Raw genomic sequence first — 19,693 nt, forward strand, 5'->3', positions numbered from 1 at the left:
CAGGCACTGGCTCCAGTCTCCCCCTGGGTGAAGGCTGTCCCTGGGGGCATCGCCTTCACGTGGCAGGGCTGCCCCCACACCTGGGCTGAGCTAATCTGTCAGCTGGCAGATGATGTCAGAGGTGGATGAAGGGATGGAGGGGGAAGGGACAGACACCAGGATGTGGGTCCTGATCCCATCATTTCTCCATAGTGCTGCTTTTCTGCATGAGAGAGGCCAAGTACAAGGTAAAGACCAGAAGTCACCCCCACACACTTACCATTAATATATACACTTTGGGACCTCATATTTCATATATGTGCCTGGATTAACTCATCAAAATTTTATCAAAGGGACAAAGGAGGAGGAAGAGGAGAGAGAAAAGGAGAATTAGCACTGTTACTGCTGTTTTACAGGTAAGGAACCTGGGACGCAGAGGCGCTCAGTGATGTTTTCCTGGGCTGCACAGCTAGTGAACATCTCCATACTAGTTCATACTAAGCCCATCTGATTCCCAAAGGCCACATCTTGAAAACACAGTGAGTTTCTTCTTTTTAATTCCTTTAAAATGTAAGAATCTGCTGTCACAAGCACATTTGATCTTTTAAAGCGAGACCTGGGAAGAAGCTAGGGGGAACATTGTCCATGCTCAAAGTATGTAATTAAAAAAAGATTTGTTTATAGAAATTGCATAGTGCTGACCGTGGGTTCATGTGATTTAGGAGTCTGTAGGTATAAAGCAAATGGGCTTGGATGCCTGACACTGATGCCTGTACTTTCCCTTTGTAAAGCAGGATGGAGATTTCTCATTTTTGCTCCTAACTGATTTCAGGGGAACACTAGCTGCTGTAACAAACTGGTTTAGGGCTCCAAAAACCGATTCCCTTTGGCAGTTTATGTCTCGTTCATGCAGAGTCCTGAACGGGGGTCTGGAGCCATGGAGGGTGCTCTTCTACATGGTGATTCAGTGGCACAGGTGCCTTCCATTTGCAGCTCCTCCAAGGTCACTATTCTCATCTGCACCAACCCAACCAGACCCAACGCACATCTGGCTCTGATTGGGGCGACCATAGAACATACCTCCCAAGTCAAGACACTTTCAAGAGTGAAAGGGGGTGTTATTAAGAATTAGGTCAAGGGGTGCCTGGGTGGCTCTGTCAGTTGAGCATCCAACTCTCAATTTTGACTCAGGTCATGATCTCAGGGTCGTGAGATCAAGCACCACATTAGGCTCCATGCTCAGCATGGAGTCTGCTTCAGATTCTCTCTCTCTGGCCCCTCCCCCTGCTCTCATTCTCTGTCTCTCTCTCTCAAAATAAATTAAATCTTTTTTTTTAAGATTTTATTTATTTATTCATGAGAGACACAGAGAGAGAGAGAGGCAGAGACACAAGAGGGAGAAGCAGGCTCCATGCAGGGAGCCCGATGTGGGACTCGATCCCGGGTCTCCAGGATCATGCCCTGGGCTGAAGGCGGCGCTAAACCACTGAGCCACTGGGGCTGCCCTAAATTAAATCTTTTAAAAAATTAATTAGGCCAAGACAATAGGTGTCACTGAGTCTGTGCAAACTGGGCCAGATGGTCTCCCTACTTCTTAATCACCTTGATCAGGAAATGACCCATCTCACTCCCCTTGGCATGGTATTATGGTTATCTATTTTTGTGTGATAAGCCACCCCAAAACAGTGGTTCAAGATAACAGATCTCTTTTTGCATGAAAATGCAGGGTAATCTGGGATCAACGAGATGGTTCTGCTAAGCTGGTGCAGTGGCCGGGTGCAGTGGCAGGTAGGGTACAGTGGCAGGCAGAGTAGGGGACTTTGTCGTGGAGATGGTTTCCTCACACATGTCTGATGCAGGGCTGGGAAGAGTCAAAAGGGCCTCGTGCGCCTTTATCTCCAAGTGGTCTCTCCAGCATGACAGCTGCCGGACAGCCCACTCATGCAAGGCAGCTTGGGGCTCCCAAAAACACATGTCACGAGAGAGCACCGGGCAGGAGCCATGTCACCTTCCATGTCCCAGCCTTGTAAGTTGCAGAGCATTACATCTACTTACCCTGAGGGATGAGGCTGTGTCACAAAAACATTCTCCTAGCTCCAGGAGAAGGACATAGATTATTCCACTTCTTGATAGAAGAGCTGCAAGAACAGAGGAACCCATAAATAGTGTTGACATTATTTGGGGGGAAAAACAACCTGCCACTCCTGGGCCCCCCCAAAATATAAGAAGTGGGGTGTTTCTGGGAAATGGAGACCGGCTGGGCAGCCCCTACCCACCTGTCTCAGTCTGTTCGAGCCACTATAACAGAAATAGCACCGGGTGGCTTATAAACAATAGAAACATTTCTCACAGTTCTGGAGGCTGGGCAGTCCAAGATCAAGGTGCCAGCAGATTCAGCACGTGCTGAGGGCCTGCTTTCTGGTTCACAGACGCCACTGTGCCTTCTTGCTGTGTCCTCAGGTCGCTGGAGGAGTGAGGGAGCTCTTTGGGGTCTTTTCTCTAAGGGCACTAATCCTGTTCTTGGGGACTCCACCCCCATGACCTAATCACCTCCCAAAGGCCTTACCTCCTCATACCATTGTCTCAGGGGTTAGGATTCAACATATGGGTTTGGGTGGGAGAGTAGGGACACAGACATTCTGTGTGCAGCACCAGTCCTACTCTGAAGTCTAGAAGGGAGCAGGATTGCATCACATGCTTGGCCATCTTTCCCAAAGCAGCCCAGAGAGGATGACCAGGTCCTGCCATGATACCTATGAAAGTGGGCCTCACAGGTGGGAAGGAGTGGGGCTGGGGGAGCTCACCTCCAGCCTCAGAAGCATATCCTTCCATGGGGGCCAGACGAGGCAAGCGCCTGGCCTCCTACAGGATGAAGAACCCAAAAAATGTGGGTGACAGCTTGGCCTAGGCTGAGTATTCTCCATCAGGCAACACAAGGCTAGCAGTTCACAGTTAGCCCGTGAGAAAGATTTTTTTTTTTTTTTTTGGAAAAACAATGAAACTGTTGGTGGCTTGAAGTTATTATTAAACGAACCGCTTTGTAAATGAATCATGGGAACATGTTAAGATTTCAGTTTAAAGAAAACCAGCCATTCTGCTTTCCAATTCTATTGGGATCCCATGGAATCCTGGCAAAGCTTGAGGTGTGCTTTTTAGTGCAAAGATGTGCTAGACCATAAGTTGAGGGGAACAGTTCCTAGAAGGAACTTCTAGAAGGTTCTAAAAAGACCCACTAAATGCACATCCAGGAGACCTCCTCTGCAGCCATTGAGGGCTTTTTATCCAGCCTCTGCACATGGAAGTCACCTACCATCTATGTCTGCTCCTTTTTAAAGCCTCAGTCACATCTTGGCTCACTTAGCAGACACAGTTTCACGATGGCTCACTTTATCTGTCAACCTGACTGGATCACAGGTGAGATTATATATATGAGATTAAAATATATATATACACGAATAGGCTATTGGGTCTGTTTCTCTGGAGAACCTAATATTAGAGACTCCTTTTTGTGCCTAAAAAATTCCTCCTGTACAAGAGATCTTTTTTCTTCTTCCCCCCGTCAACATGCCATCAGTATTCTGTAAATATTACAAGGTGGGAAGCAATTAATTCACTGGCAAGAAACGAGGAATTTGTACTTGGAAATCAGACTTTTTGCCCTCTTTTTAACTGGAAGTTTCTACGGAGGGAAATCACTTGCGCTTTATCACTTGCGCTTTGTTTGTATAAAAATGACAGTAATTTCCCTGGTTTCTGATTCATTCCGTGGAAAGGTCTGACACATGTCCCACAGCTCTGGAAATGAAAGTTCTCTCACCAACAAACCCAAATCTGTCCTGTTTTACCTGCATTCTAATGAGAATGTCCAGTCCTGGTGGATTGCTACATAAAAGTAGACAAAACCTCAACTTCCCTCGCAGGCCCACGGAGGACAGTTTTCTTGTTAAGCATTTTCCTCAGGTCTGGCTTAAATGAGAGTGACTGTGCCCCGAACCAGAGAGGTCCCCAGCTTCCGTCAGGTGGAGCCTTCCCCTCGATCCTCCACACCTTGGGGCTCCGCACCCTCATGCCACCTCCGGCAGGTCACGGGCAGTGGAAGACGGACCCACCTGACTCTGTACATTTCTTCCCAGCTCCTAACCACGCTGGTGGCTTGGAATCAGACACACTGTACCCAGAAATCCCACTGGTGTAAGGCCAATGGACTGCAGACAAGAGGAATCAGGGCATCCCCAGACCCTGACAGTTCCAACTCACTGTCTCTGGGACTCCAGGAAACCAACCTTCGTGGCCCATGTCATAGGCAGAGAGGCCAATAATACCCTTCTGCTTGAAGTGTCTCTGCCCCCACTGTGCCACAAGCATGGCTCCCCAAGACATGGCCCAGCTGGACCCCAGGGACGCGAGGGCCGGGCCTGGGGCTCTGTGGGAGTGTGGTCCCCAGCGTGCTGGAGGCTTTTTTTTTTTTTTTTTTTCTCACTGGTTGGGACCTCGGGTACGGTCTCAGTAAGGAATGGCCTCTCTGCTTCTACCAACAGAACTTTGTTTCGAGGGGTCACGAGACCCAGGAAAGCCCGGGCCTGGAAGCTGCACCCACAATGGGTCTTTGCAAGGGAGCACAGGAGCAGAAGGTGCAGGAATCAGACAGGGAGGGCAGGTGAGCCAGCTGAGGACCGAGGGCATCACATGCTTCAGTCCAGGGCCGTGACCCACATCAGCACAGCCCCACACAAGACCCCAGTCCCATCTGTCTGTCCATGAGCCCCTCCTACCCCCTTCCACAGATGAGCCTTCTGATGGGTTCCACGTGTACACTTTTTAAAAAAGATTTTATTTATTTATTCATGAGAGACACACAGAGAGAGAGGCAGAGACATAGGCAGAGGGAGAAGCAGGCTCCATGCAGGGAGCCCAACGTGGGACTTGATCCCGGGACTCAATCCTGGATCCCAGCATCACGCCCTGAGCCCAAGGCAAATGCTCAACCGCTGAGCCACCCAGGAGTCCCCCACGCGTACACTTTTAGTCACGGGGGCTCTGAAACACCTGTGTTGTGTTGCGTGCAGGTGCTTTAATGTACACAAATGTGATGGGCCTTCCTGTGTTCAGGCAGCTAGGCTTGGAGATGCTGCTGTGCGCACATCTAACCTGTTGGCCCTGGCTCTGTCTGCACGATATTCTGCTGTGTGTTTCTGACCACCTTGCCCACCCTCTCCGCTAGTGAGGGACCTCCAGGGCACCCCCCGATCCCGAGCATCCTCAGATGTGCCCTCTTGGGACCTGCGTGGGACTGTCCTCTGGGTGTGCCACCTCGGGTATGTCCTGCATGGACACAGAGCTGTCCCTTTTTCACCTGCCAGTGGTGGGAATGATTGAACCAGGCTGAGTGTTGGATGGGAGAGTTTCGAGATGCTGTTCTGTGTCAGAACTCATTACTTCCAGGAAGCCACTCTGAAGCCATCCATGCATGGACTGTAGACCAGGGGTCACCTGAGAGCCTGTGTACCAAGAATAGACTCCCCCCTCCCGCACCAAGCTTGCTCCATCCCTAGCCAGGTGACGAGAAAACCTCCTCTTTATGGAAAGCAGAATGACATCGGGTCCCCAACTACAGAGCCAGTTCTTCACCCTTCCATGAAAGTCTCCTGTTGGTGAGAAAATGAGAACAAGCCCCAAGCAAGAAGGGATGGGAACCAAGCTGGGGGCGGGGGGGCCAGGTGCAGGGGGAGGGCAGCTGCCTTCCTAGCAGAGAAGGCACGATTCTTTCCACGGTTCTTCCGCCCTGACAGCAGAAATGCAGAAAGGTGCAGGCGGGGGTAGCAAGACACAGAGCTCACTCTGCTGGCTTCGAATTCCTCCATGAAGTCAGATGTGACTCCTCGGAGCAGAAGGGAGGGAGGGCGGGAGCGAAGGCGGCTCAGGGAGAAGAGGAGAGGAGGTACGAAGTCGTCCGTGTGGAGAGTGGGAGCCAGCAGTGGGGCTGCCAGCAGCACCCCTAGGTCTGTGAGCATGAATTTAAAGTGGGAGGAGTCCCACTGATCAGGTGCTTTCTCCCGGGGCTGCCGGGCTGCCAGGGTTCAGGTGCAGGAGCAGGAGAGCCGGCCAGGGTATGTGGGGCAGGGCGGGAGAGGAGGGAGGTGATCACCTGGGGCCACAGTGAGGCCATGAGAGGAGCTGTGGATGGGCCAGCGGAGTGCAGGGGTAGGGCAGGTGGGGGTGCGGGTGCTTGAATATCCACCCCCCCACACACGGGTAGGGTCCCTGGCCGCACGAAGAGGCAGCAGGGTCAGAGCATTGGTGGAGATTGCTGGAGATGAGCAAGACAAGGTAGCAGGCGGCCAGGGAGGAGTATGGCCATCTGTAGGGTCATGGAGAAGAGGACACGTGGAGCGTGGAGGAAACAGTAGGAGCAGAGGTCTTTGGTGACCACGAGACCAGAGATGGCCGCCACCAGGAGAGACAGCAGGTGACAAGGCTGGGTCTTGAATGAGAGGGGAAGAGAAATGTTTTAGAAGCAGCCTTGGCAAGCATGGAGGAGGCTGAGCTTACCTTAGATTCAGGGGTTTGTGGGGCATCAGAGAAGAAAGCCCCTCTACCACCCCACCCCCTGTGGAGAGCACCAGGCGAGCCGGTCAACCAGGTAAAAGTCAAGAGAACCTTCTCAGAAAAGGCTGAGCTTCGAGGCTCAAGGAGCTTGCTGGTTACAGATGGTGCCATCAGCCCAGCTTGGGAAGGTGAGAAGGATGGAGGTGAGGGGGCACATTGAGTCCAATTAGAGAATGCACAGGTCTGGAATGAGGGTCCGTGGTGTGTTGTCCTTTGGGGGTCATAGAAATAACAGGAGAGGGGATCCCTGGGTGGCGCAGCGGTTTGGCGCCTGCCTTTGGCCCAGGGCGCGATCCTGGAGACCCGGGATCGAATCCCACGTCGGGCTCCCTGCATGGAGCCTGCTTCTCCCTCTGCCTGTGTCTCCTCTGCCTCTCTCTCTCTCTCTCTCTGTGTTACTATCATAAATAAATAAAAATAAAAATAAAAAAGGAAATAACAGGAAAAGCAAAGCATCAGGGGACTAGAACCCCGAGAGGGACACATTATGATGCCAAGCCCTGGGTTTGAACATTGCGGGAGCAACAGGCAACAGCTGGGGTGAGCGCTGCCCCTGGTGGCTGAGGCAAGAAGTTCTATAGAGAGCATCCCCAAATTTGCACCTGGCGATGAGGTGGCCATCAGTGGCTAAATGCTTGCAGCTGAGGGGTTGGAGTAGCTCTAACAAACAATGAAACCCAGGTGCACAACCCATTCCCTTCCCATTATTGTTACCTGTGGGAATATTCCAGCCCAATAATTCATCGTCAGGAATAAAACCAAACAATCTCCTGACATGTCTCTTCTCCCTGTATATCTGTACATTAATAACTTAGAACCTGTTACCTTTGAGAATGAAATGTGTCTCCCTCCAATGGCAGAAGGTTTTTTGTTTGTTTGTTTGTTTTTAAAAATTTATCTATTTATTCATGAGAGACACAGAGTTGCAGAGACATAGGCAGAGGGAGAAGCAAGCTCCCTGGAGGGAGCCCAATGTGGGACTCGATTCCAGGATCCCAGAATCATGACCTGAGCCAAAGGCAGATGCTCAACCACTGAGCCATCCAGGTGCCCCCAATTGTAGAAATTTTAATTTAGGAAAGGTTCTAGCTTAATAGATGTGTGGGAACCAGCATCAGAACTTCCAACATTTTATTATAAATAAGCATTTTCAAACCCAATGAAAAATTCAAAGAATTCAACTGACCCTCCATTCCTCTATCCATCTAGCAAGCCGTCTTATTTTTTATGCATTTCAAAATGAGTTGTAATGTCAGTGCATTTCACCCATAAATACTTCAGCACAAATATTGTTTAGAGACAATATTTGTTTACAACTCTTTTCTCCCCTTTGAGGCAAAATATGTGTAAAATGCACAATCTCAAGTGTACCTACCATTCAATAGATTTTGATAAATGCATACACCTCTGTAACTCCTATTCCCATCAAGACAGAATGGTACTATCACCCCTGAAAGGTCCCTCCTGCCTCTTCCCAGTGAACCCACCAGTCCCTCTACCCCAGGCATGCTGTGATTGCTCCCATTATAAATCAGTTGTTGCCTGTTCTAGAACCTAATATAAATAAGATTACATGGTATGGACTCTTTGGTACAGTAGCATTGGAATTTAAAAAGCCGCCCAGGTGATCCACTGTGCCAGCAGGGCTGGGAACCTCTTCCTCACATTACAAATGGGGAAACTGAAACTTAGAGTGATTTGGTTTTTTGGCATTAGGTGACAGTTAATTGGCTATAGATGCAAACTAGAAATCAGATCTCCTTGCTGATTGCCTTCTGTTTACTGTACAAAAATGGGTCACTATTCTAGAGTAGTGGTTCTCAAACTTCAACATCCATCAGAATCCCTGGAGATCTCACCGGTAGATCTCACCGGTCCAGGGTGACTTCTTTTTTTCTTTTTTTCTTTCCTTTTCTTTTTTAGAAAGATAAAGAGAGCATGCACCTACCAGCAGGGGTGATGGGGTGGCAAGCAGAGGGAGAGGGAAAAAGAATCCCAAGCAGGTCCCATGCTCAGCACAGAGCCCGGCATGGGTCTCAATCCCACAACCCTGAGATTATGACCTGAGCCAAAATGAAGAGTCAGACGCTTAACTGCACCACCACCCACACGCTCCACACCATGTAATTTTTAATTCTCATATTTAGGAATTGACTTTAATTTCTAACTTAAGAAAGTATGAAACCTGTGGATTTCTTCCTATGGTATATTATTTAAACTGTTTTCTCTTTAAATAAGTTTGAGTTTAGAAAAGGTATTGATTTGAATAAGCAACACTGACAGACTAATAAGACAAGTGCTTCTAGGTAGGTGAAGGTATTTGAGGCTGGCTAAAGTCTGAGAATCTCTGCTTCAGCCGATTCCAGAAAACATGGGTTATGCAGTGTCACAGAGTAGTGTGTCCTGTTAGGAAAATCCACATCCTTCCCCTGCAAACTTTAAATCATTGGACTGAAACATAAAAACAACTCCAGTTCTTTTGCGTTTGTATTTTGACCTCCTTTGCATATTATTCTCAGGATCTTGGCAATAACTTGCTTATTTGCTTTAAAATATGTGAATTTATCTATTTGCTGCAATTTTAAAGTGATTCTTATAACATTTCAGGACTAGCATTCTTTTTCCTTAAGGAACACATTTTCAATTTTATAATGAAAGTCAGCTGGAATATACGATTCTGCATATAGAAAATTACTTTAGAGACAAATTCTCAATATCTTTTTTACTTATAAATGAGTCGTATTGTTATTAAAAAGCAACTTTATTCAATTATGCTTATTTCTTTTTTTTTTTAACACTTCTCATGCCATAGAGATGTGAGACAACTCTAGCAAGAAGACATATGATAAAGTAAAAAATTTATTTTTTTTTTTTTAATTTTTTTTTTTTTATTTTTATTTATGATAGTCACAGAGAGAGAGAGAGAGAGGCAGAGACACAGGCAGAGGGAGAAGCAGGCTCCATGCACCGGGAGCCTGATGTGGGATTCGATCCTGGGTCTCCAGGATCGCGCCCTGGGCCAAAGGCAGGCGCCAAACCGCTGCGCCACCCAGGGATCCCGATAAAGTAAAAAATTTAAAACTAAGACTGGGAATTAAAAGAAGTCAAGGCGAGGGAAAATAAAAACACAAATATGCAGTCCCTACAGACCCAAGGGGCTAATGTATTATTATAGTTGAGTTTCTAATTTGACTCTGTGAGCTCCCTGGCAGCTAAAGAGAAAAGAGATGCACGATCTTTTCATGATTTTCATTTTTGGGGAAGAGGAAGCAGGTTCATTTCATCAGAGAAAGTAGAGCTTTTCCCAGGATTCAGCAAAAGACGAAGGGATGGAGGGAGCACTGCCTGATGTAATGGATCCATGCCCTCGACATTCCTAAAGCAAAGAGAACATAACTCCTCTGACACCATCAAAGGTAAGCTAACATCATCTTCCATAATTCTCATCTAAAGTCCCTAGAATCAGCCCTGTGTATATACAATGCTGCACTTAAAAGTTTCTCTTTATAACCAACCAAAGTGTTTTAAGACCTTAAACTGCTGATACCATCTTTGCATCAATTATTCCCAAATTTATATCCTCCCAGCTCCTGGCTCATACATTTAGTGCCTCCACACATCCTCACTTGGGGTCTAATGGACATTTTAAACTTAACATGGCCCAAACTCCTGTTCTCCACCCAAAAACCTCCTCCATCCACAACCTCCCCCACCCTTAGCTGATGGCAATTCCATCCTCCTATTTGGATGATGCCAAAGCCTTGAACCCCTCCCATCCCTCATCCAATCTATCAGGAAATCTTATGGTTCCGTCTTCAAACTACATCCAGGATCTGACCATCTGACCACTTACCACCTCTGCTGGTACCGCCACACATGAGCCACAAATAGTGCTCACCTGCAATACACAGTAACCTCTTATAACAGGCCTCCCTACTTTCATTTTCATCCTGCCTCCGCCCCCCTCACTGTCTGGTCTCAGCCTAGAGGCTGGACTGACCCTTTGAAAGTGTGAATCACATCATATTCTGTTTGAGCTCAAACCCCCACGATAGTTCTCCTTTCACTCAGAGAACATGACAACATCCCTACATGGCCACAAAGTCCCACGTGATGACACTCTGTTACTTCTCTGACCTCTCCCCAAAGTTTATCACAGTCCTATCAACTTGTCGTTGCTCATTGAAGCTATCAGACATGCCTCTAGCCTTTATCCTGGCCATTCTCCCTGCCTGGGACACTCTTCTCTGCAGATACCTGCACAGCTTGCTTCCTTTTCAAAGGCCACTCTCTCAATGAAACCCACCTTGTTTGCCCCTCCATCTAACTCCCATCCTTCCAATACCACTTATCCTACTCAGTTTCTTCTTTTCCCCTGTAGTTCTCATCTCCTTCTGGTAATTTTATTATTTCCTTTTGTTGTTGTTTTATCAGTCAGAATAGGCCAGGTCATGCTGTGGCAACGAACACCCTCCAAGTTTCAGTGACATGGAAAAGCAAACGTTGACATCTCACTCATGCTACATGTCCTGGGGATTTAGGCTGACTCCACAGCCTTTGTGTGAGATGTTTCTGGTTGCAGTATCAGGGGGCAGAAGGAAAGCTCTGAAGGGTCTCACCCCAGCAATTAAATGTTCTGGCCCAGGACAACACATAACTTCTCACAAATATTTGGCCAGAACTGGCCACGTGGTTTCATTTAACCCTAAGAGAGCCAGGAAGTAAAATTCTACTGCTCAGGACAGGAAATGCCCATCAAGAGAATGGCACCAGTGGCTGTTACAATTTTGGTTACAAAATTCCTTTCCCTTCTAGAATGGAATCTCCACAATGGCACCTAGAACAGTGCCTGGCACACAGTAGGTGCTTCTTTTTTTTTTTTTTTTTAGTAGGTGCTCTTGAATGAATGCATGGTGTACATGGTTAGATTCATATCTGGAACCAAAAGTTAGGAATTAGCTATAAACCCCAAATCAGACGCATATCCTGCAAACGTGTAGGAACGAGGTTCTTAATCTATTTCTGAGCTCTTCTTGAAGCCTATGACATTAATTTCAAACCTTTTCCAAGGAGAGTCACGATGGCTTTCACCATGTTGTCAAAAGACACCTCTAAAACAGAGCAAGCTTAACTGATCCAGGGAGAATGTCAGGTAGAAAGCCAGAACCCACAGCTGCTATTGATTAGGGACTAAAGGCTAGCAGGTGAGTCACTTCACCTCCCTGCCTCAGTACCCTCACCGATGCACGCTGGGCTTGCAGTGGAGATAACAGAGCCTGCCCTCTCCACTGCAAGCCGACCCGCGGAGGGATGTGCAGCGCTCACTGTGCGGCCAGCGCGCCATCTAGTGGGCACGGCGGGCAGTCGGGCAGCCGGCCCAGGTTTGGCCCTCCTGGATCCCAGGCCACAGGGGGCACTCAGGAGGATTGAAGGGGCTCCAAGTCTGTGCAAACTGTAGAGCAAGTCAGGACTTTTGGCCTTTCTGAAGAGGAGAGAGGAACCGCAGGGCTAGGCTGCGGTTCAGACACTTCAGACACGACACTGAGCTGGTGAACTGAGGGAGGAAACTGACTCAACACAACACTTAAGGGAATGCCAAATGAGTCATCAGTCAAGTTGTCTTCATGATTCAGAAAATCAAATGCAAGGACGCCTGGGTGGCTCAGTAGGTTAAACACCTGACTCTCGGTTTCAGGTCAGGTCATGATCTCAGGGTCATGGGACGGAGGCCTGCGTTGGGCTCTGCACTCAGCATGAAGTCTGCTTGGGGTTCTATCCCTCTGCCCTTCCCTTTCTAAAATAAATTTTTAAAAACATTTAGAAAATCGAATGCAAAAAGAGACCCATGATGAACAAAACAGCAAATGTTCAAATATAGACAGATCAGTTTTCCTGATATTTCTATCCGTCTCAGGCTCTGTAGTGCTCACAGGGCATGTTATGGATCCTGTACCTCATCAGCCTGGTCTCAGGAGAGCCCCAGAGGGATAAAGGGCCCCTGCCACACCAGCCAGATGACCAGGCTGAGCGAGGGCCTGGAGACCAGTTGCATGCCATAACCAAGAATTACATGACCCTGAAGGAAAAAACAAATTCTGGTCTCAATGGCGATTCTTCATTTAGACAAGGAAGGAGACTGATTTAAATTCAGGCCTACAGGCTGAGTCTGCCCTCAAGGGGTCCATCATCTTTTAGCTGAGACAGGTATGGACAGAAGCAGAATATCAGGAGCCTCTCTAGCTGAACCTTGGGAAAAAAACAACAAAATAATACTTTACTGCAAATATAAGGCTTTACTGTAGCAAAGTGACAAGTTGACCCCTGCAGACTTTTCTTCCCGCCCTGAGTTTCTCAGTGTCTCCACAGACACATCATTGCACAGAGTTAACAGTTACAAGATTGGTATCCTTTACCCTCTCTACGGAGGCCCAGACAGGGTGGTGGCATTCATCTCTAAGGCAAACAGAGCTGCTTCCTTATCTGTCTGTGTTTACTCATGATGTCACATCCGTCCGGGCTTCCTGATCAATGTAGCTCAAGGGTGAGCTGCTGGTCAAGGTAAATCATGCCTTGACCCACCCTAACAGGCAAACATCTGGCTCCCAGCAGGGCCCCAGTCACTAGTGAACTAAGCTGGAGTGAGACCCTACAGATGAGATGTAGCGTCTGACATGAGGAACATCAATTAAGGGGCTCTCAGCAGCCTGCTCAGGAGCCTGCATTAACCTCTGTCAATGTCAATGTCAACCTCTACCAATGTATGGCTCCCAGTATCTCATTCCCATTTCTCAAATGGGGGGAAAAGCCTCAGTGGAGTGAAGTATCTTGTCCAAAGACACAGAAAACAAGACACAGGAGGGTTTGCTTGTTGCCTGGCAGCAAAGGCAGCAAAACTACGCCAAGAGCGACAGTTTCAAAAGGCAGAGAAGGATAAAGGGTCTGTCCTAGAAAGGTGGGCCAAACCAAGTTGGAAAGAATCAGGGAACTGAGATCTGAGATTTGAGCATGGGCCCAAATTCCAGCAGCTTGTTTCGCTTCCTCCAAAGTGATTTACTGCAAATAATGGCTTGGGAGCCATCATAGGGGGTGCCCAGCAACAGTTTCAGCCTGGTCACCTAGCCCATCTATGGCTGGTCACCTTCTCTACCATCACTATTGCTAAGTCAGTGATTCGTTTTGCTGGGTGGATCAGCAAAATAAATAACAAATCAAAAAGTGTTTACCCTTCAAAAAGTAATAATAACAACAAAACCTGAGATGCGTCTGCACCATAGTTGTATGACCCATGAGGGGTGTGGAAATTCCACATGACTTTACAAGGCTTGGATCCTGAGGTGGGGGTGAAAGAGCAGGCCAGCTGATCTCAGGGTGAGCTGCAATCTGTTGACAGTGAAATGGAATGATCTGGAGAGATCAAAGACAACTGTGAAGGGGGCAGGGTAGGCAGGCTGCAGCCTCAAAGTAGGGACCTATGACCTTCACCCAGCCTCTACTAAGCTCTCCGGGGCCTCCTTCTAGCCAGCAGCCGCAGAGCAGGGCGACTGCCTGCTCTATGCAGCTGTTTCTCCCTCCTGTATATTCCGACGGGGAGCCTGGCCACCAGGTAGCCTGCATCTCTGGAGAAGTGCCGCTAGGGAAAGCATGGCCTCTGACCACTCTCAGGGTCATCTGAAATACTGTCTACTCCCACTTCTATCGATTAGGACACACAGGTCCAGGGACATGGCGTGACTGGATCCATTACAACTGAGACTAGAAACTAACCTTCCTGCCATGGCAAGCACACTATCCTCATACCCTATCCCATTCCAATGGCAGCAGGAGACCCTAGTCACTGCATCACAATGGGGACAGGCCCCAGGAGCTCAGGGCTACTCTGAAGCCAATGTCAGGCTTACAATGGCTTGGGAATAGTACAAGGCATGAATGCTGCTCCTCTTTCCCAGCTGCTATTTCTAATGAAGGAAGAAGATTGAGTCTATACTCCAAAGTCTACCCAATAACCCAACAGCTAGCTCAATCAGAATGGGAGGAAATGCAGACACCCAAATAGTCTGTCTGCTTAATATCAACTGTTTTTACAACCCAAGGAAATTTGAATGACACTTTGTACCAAAATCTCATCTCCTTTCATGTTTTGAAGAAAGCCACTGATACAGAGGAAATCTTCCAGGAATTATGAGCTCAATTATAGGCCAAGAGAAGGATCATCTTTTTAGCATGCATTCATAGTAATCCATGAATACTTTCCTTTTTGTGGCCTCTGGGAATATTGTCATTGTTGTTGTTTTCCGGAAACAATGACTGACTCAAAAGCAAAGTGGATGACTTATCTCTACAAGGTTTTTATTTGCCAATTTTGAAAAATGATTCAGAAATGTATTTCTTGGAAAGTGGGTGTAAAATTACGTTCTCTGATTAAAGTAAAATAAAAATGCTTTAAAAAGTGGCTTTAGGAAGCAAACTCACAGACAATTTTCTAGGATTTTCCAGGAGAGTCCCAATTTTTTTTTTTTTTTTTTTTTTTTTTTTTTTTTTTTTATGATAGTCACAGAGAGAGAAAGAGAGAGAGGCAGAGACATAGGCAGAGGGAGAAGCAGGCTCCATGCACCGGGAGCCCGATGTGGGATTCGATCCCGGGTCTCCAGGATCGCGCCCTGGGCCAAAGGCAGGCGCCAAACCGCTGCGCCACCCAGGGATCCCGAGAATCCCAATTTTAATAACATTCCCCGCTCTGGTCTCCATTAATCATATTCTTATTTGGCAGCCTATAGATCTTTCCATTTTATCTCCAAAATATGGTTATCCCCAAAATGAAGACATTTAAATGTATTAAAAGTTTCAAGAAGTACTTTCTCACTTTTTTGGATTTTTCATTTGAAGATTCATCATGTTCTGTATATGTTGACATCAACACAACCAAAAATTTTACCCAATTTTAATTACAGCATAGGTCACTTAGGAATGCTTTCAGCTGCAAAGAACAGAAAACTCAGTGCTTGCATGCCATCGAGGTCCCATTCTCTCTCTTTCCACACAACAATCTCAGTTCTTTGACACCAGTCTTGTTGCTGCTTGGAGCTTGCGAGATGGCAGCAATTTCTTGCATGGACATCACCATCTGCTTTCTAGGAAGTTATTAGGGGGTCAAGCAAACAATTACCCAAACCCTATTTTACTTTTTATCTTCTCAGCACACCTTCGTTAAATTACTTTGTCTCTTTTGCCAGAACAGTGTCTATTTTGTCATTCTTAATTGTAAGGGAGACCAGAAATTCAAGTTTCTTGCTCTCCAGACCCTAATACAAAAGGGGCATTGAATATTTGACATCATATGCCCGCTTGTTCCTTTACCAAGGCTATAGCAACTGCAGACTTTAAATATCTCTAAAAACAACAAATAATGCATAGGCAACAATAATGCATGCTTTTAATTGGTGAGTGCATCCTTTAAGGGTATAAAAATGGTGAAGCTCTTTCCACCATGAATTTGTGACTCTGACTTCCGGGCGCAGATTACTGCCTGACATCATAGCCAAACGCATGCTTAAAGTTTTATAGCGATCAGATACTAATGGGACATTACAAACTGGCTTAAGTGGCAAAATCTGCCTTTTGGACTCAGCAGAGTTTCCATTGATTCTTAAGCCTTCTTTTGCTTCTTGGTCAATGTCAATGTTAGGGACATTTTTAAAGAAACACGTAAATTACTAGTCAAGGTTTTTGCTTAATTATTTATAATTGTATGCATTTGCCTAATGGAAAATTTCATTTTATGCTGAATTTCAAGATCTTCAGGGCTAATACTTTGCCTTTTAGTGAAGTGGTTGCATTCTCTCTTCATTTATTGCCTTCATAGATCCATGGAAATTCAGAGTCAGAGTGGAGGGACAATGATAGAGAAAAAAGGTTACAGATGGTCTGAGCTGTTCTGGAAACAAATTCACTGGAAATGCCAAGGGCCCAAGGTTGAAGGGGCCCTTGCAGTGAAGTGGCACCTGGCAGGCACATGGACACAAACATGGATTCATAAAGCAGAAGTGCAGACAAAAAAAGTTCATCAGAGACAGGCCTTTGTTCTCTCCAAAAGAGAATTAACATGGAAAAGAATATTCCATTACATTCCACCCTCTCAGCACCCCCTGCTGTTCACATTGGGTCGTTGCTCAGCAATCCAGTTTTCCTTCTGGCTTTGCTGTGGTGACAGCGGCAACAAGGAAGGGCATGAGAATTGTCTATCTGGCTCAATAGATTTCTGTAAAAGCACTTCAGAGTGTCTTTCTCTAAGTCTTTCCTCCCGAAAAAAAAAAAAAAAATTCCAACTCAAGGTAAAATTGTTCCAGAACTTATTGCGCTTTTCTATCAAGATAAAATATTGGGCACACGGTGCAAGAATTTAAGTCTCACAAAGAGGAAATTTGCAGACGTGGTCGATGTTTGGCATTTGCTAAATACAGAAAACAAAGCTGCCCAGGAAGAGAAAGTCTGGAACTTTCTCTGCTGACATTTTTCCCGTGGATAAATAAAAGACAAGGCAAATGAAGACAGGCCAGGCAGATCTACTTCCACAAATGCAGCCATCTTCCCCATGAAGCCAAATCACTAGGGTTTTCAGGACAACAGACAAATGTCTCTCCCTTTCTGCCCCTGGAATAGTAAAGAATGTTCAGGTTATCTTGTTGTCTGGCAAATAGCCTCTCCTCACAGAAGCCAATTCTGAACCTAGAGAATAAGACTTCAGAATAAGTACTGTAGACAGAAGTTTAAAAAAAAAATCAGAGAATTTTAGAACTGAGAGTAACTTGACCAACCACTCTATTTCGGAGGTGAATAAACGGAGACCAAGAAGTGGAAAATGCTTTGCCCGGTCCTACACACTGATAGAGGCAAGCTGGAATGTGATCCTCAGCCTCCTCACCCTGTACTTATCACTCCATAAGCAGTTTCAGATGGAGGCTACAAAAGCCCTTTTTCATGCTTCTGGCACACTGTACAACCCAGAATTCCTCCAATTATAAATACTCAAAATTACATATAAAATGTAACAAAAATATTTTAACACACAGCTGAGTTTGGGGAGAGAAAGAAAAAAAAAAAAAAAAAAAAAAGGAAACACCAGATGCCAAAAACACAAAGGAAAGCAAAACAAGCCCCCAGGACAGATGACATGGCAGCCGTTCGGGGTATGGCTGTGAATGCTGGCACTGGAGGTGGGCCCAAATGGTCAGAGGTTTCAAATGTTTTAAGTTCCACTTGTAGAACGACTTGTGACCTGTACAAGATGGAAAGTAGACACCAAGATCCATTCACACTGGTGGGAGCCTCAGGAGGCTGCATGCCAGTAAGAGGGGCATTGGAAAGTGCTTTTTAGGTAGGGAGAGGACAGAGGAATTTGGCTTCATTGGGATGTGTAGTAAAAAAAAAAAAATACTATCTTAAGAGAAATTAGCCCACCAAGCCTGTGTGACATGCTTGGCAGGTGCAGAGCCTGAATTTTATATGTTCCCTTAGTAATTTTTTTTTTTTTTGAAGTGGGCTCCATACTAGGCATGGAACCTGGACTCAGAGCCCTGAGATCAAGACCTGAGCTGAGATCAAGAGTCAGATGCTTAACCAACTGAGCCACCCATGTGCCCCACCTTGGTAATCATCTTGGAGTGCCTGGAAGGAACAAATGCAAAGCTTTTCTGGAGGAACACTTTATAACCCAGTCCACATGAGATTTTTATAGACAAAGTAGATCCCCACTAAAGATGACCTCATAATAATTACCAGACCCACTAAAATGAGCTACATTCACACCAAAACCATGAAGAAGTCAGCCCAGGTCATCATTGAGAAGTACTACACATGCCTGACAGTAACTCCCACACCAACAAGCATGTGTGCGAGGAGATTGCTGTTATCCCCAGCAAGAAGCTCCACAGCAATATAGCAAGCTGTGTCACACAGCGGATTGAGAGAGGCCTGAATGTATCCCCATCAATGTGCAGTAGGAGAAGACAGAAAAGAGAGAGAACTATGTTGCTGAGGTTTCTGTCCTGGATCAAGAAATCATTGAAGTTGATCCTGACACTAAAGAAATGTTGAAATTCTTGGACTTTGGGAGTTTGTCTAACGTGCAGGTCACTCAGCCTATAGTTGGGATGAATTCCAAAACACTGCATGGAGCCACTTGAATCTTTCTGCTGTGCTATCTTTAATAAACTTTAGATGACAACAACAAATTCCCAAGACAGATAAGAAAATGTTGTGATTTGCCATAACAGAGAATCAGCTAACACAACCATGGCTAAATGAAAGGCTAAGTAGCCAAACCAGACAAAATAAAACCAAACAGAAACTACAGAACGATCTGGGAGAGACTATAAAATAATATTGTAAATGATTACAGTGGTTACATAATAGAAACCATAAGGAAATAACATCCAAAAGAGAAACGTAAAGATCCTATAAAAAGAGATTAGATTAGCAATTTTAAAACTTCCCACAAAACAAAGTTCAGACCTAGTTGGACTCTCAGGCAAATGCTACTAAACATTCAAAGAAAAATAAATACCAATTCTTCATAAACTCTTCCAAAAAAAAATAGAAGATGAAGGAACACTTCCCAATTCCTTCTATAGACTCAGTTATTACCCAATTATCAAAACCATTCAAAGACATCACAAGAAAACAATATAGCAATGTTCCTTATGATATAGATGTGAGAGCCATCAACAAGATACTAGGAAACTGAATCCACCAATAATAAAAAGGGTTATAGACCATGACTAAGTGGAATTTATCCCAGGAATGCAAGGCTAATTCAAAACACAAAAGTTCAATCATTATAATATGCTAAATCAACAGAACAAAGGAGAAAAAAATCCAGGAACATCTCAATAGACATAGAAAAAGCATTGACAAAATCTGACACTTTCATGATAACGACACTTGACAAACCAGGAATAGAAGGGAATTTCCTCAATCTGATAACAAGGTTTGAGATAAATATACAAAAATCAATTATATTTCTGCACACTCTCAATGAACAATTGGAAAATGAAAATAAGAACACAGTTCAATTTACAACAGCATTAAAAAAAAACTTAGGAATAAATTTAAC

The 19,693-nt window shown here is 45.7% G+C and overlaps 1 pseudogene; it reads left to right on the top strand.

Annotated features, from left to right (window-relative positions):
* Nucleotides 1-18,370: 18,370 nt before the first annotated feature.
* Nucleotides 18,371-18,764, top strand: LOC118355025 (40S ribosomal protein S17-like; annotated as a pseudogene).
* Nucleotides 18,765-19,693: the final 929 nt, after the last annotated feature.

The sequence above is a fragment of the Canis lupus genome, chromosome 6 (genome assembly GCF_003254725.2).
Source record: "Canis lupus dingo isolate Sandy chromosome 6, ASM325472v2, whole genome shotgun sequence".
Classification (NCBI taxonomy): Eukaryota; Metazoa; Chordata; class Mammalia; order Carnivora; family Canidae; genus Canis; species Canis lupus.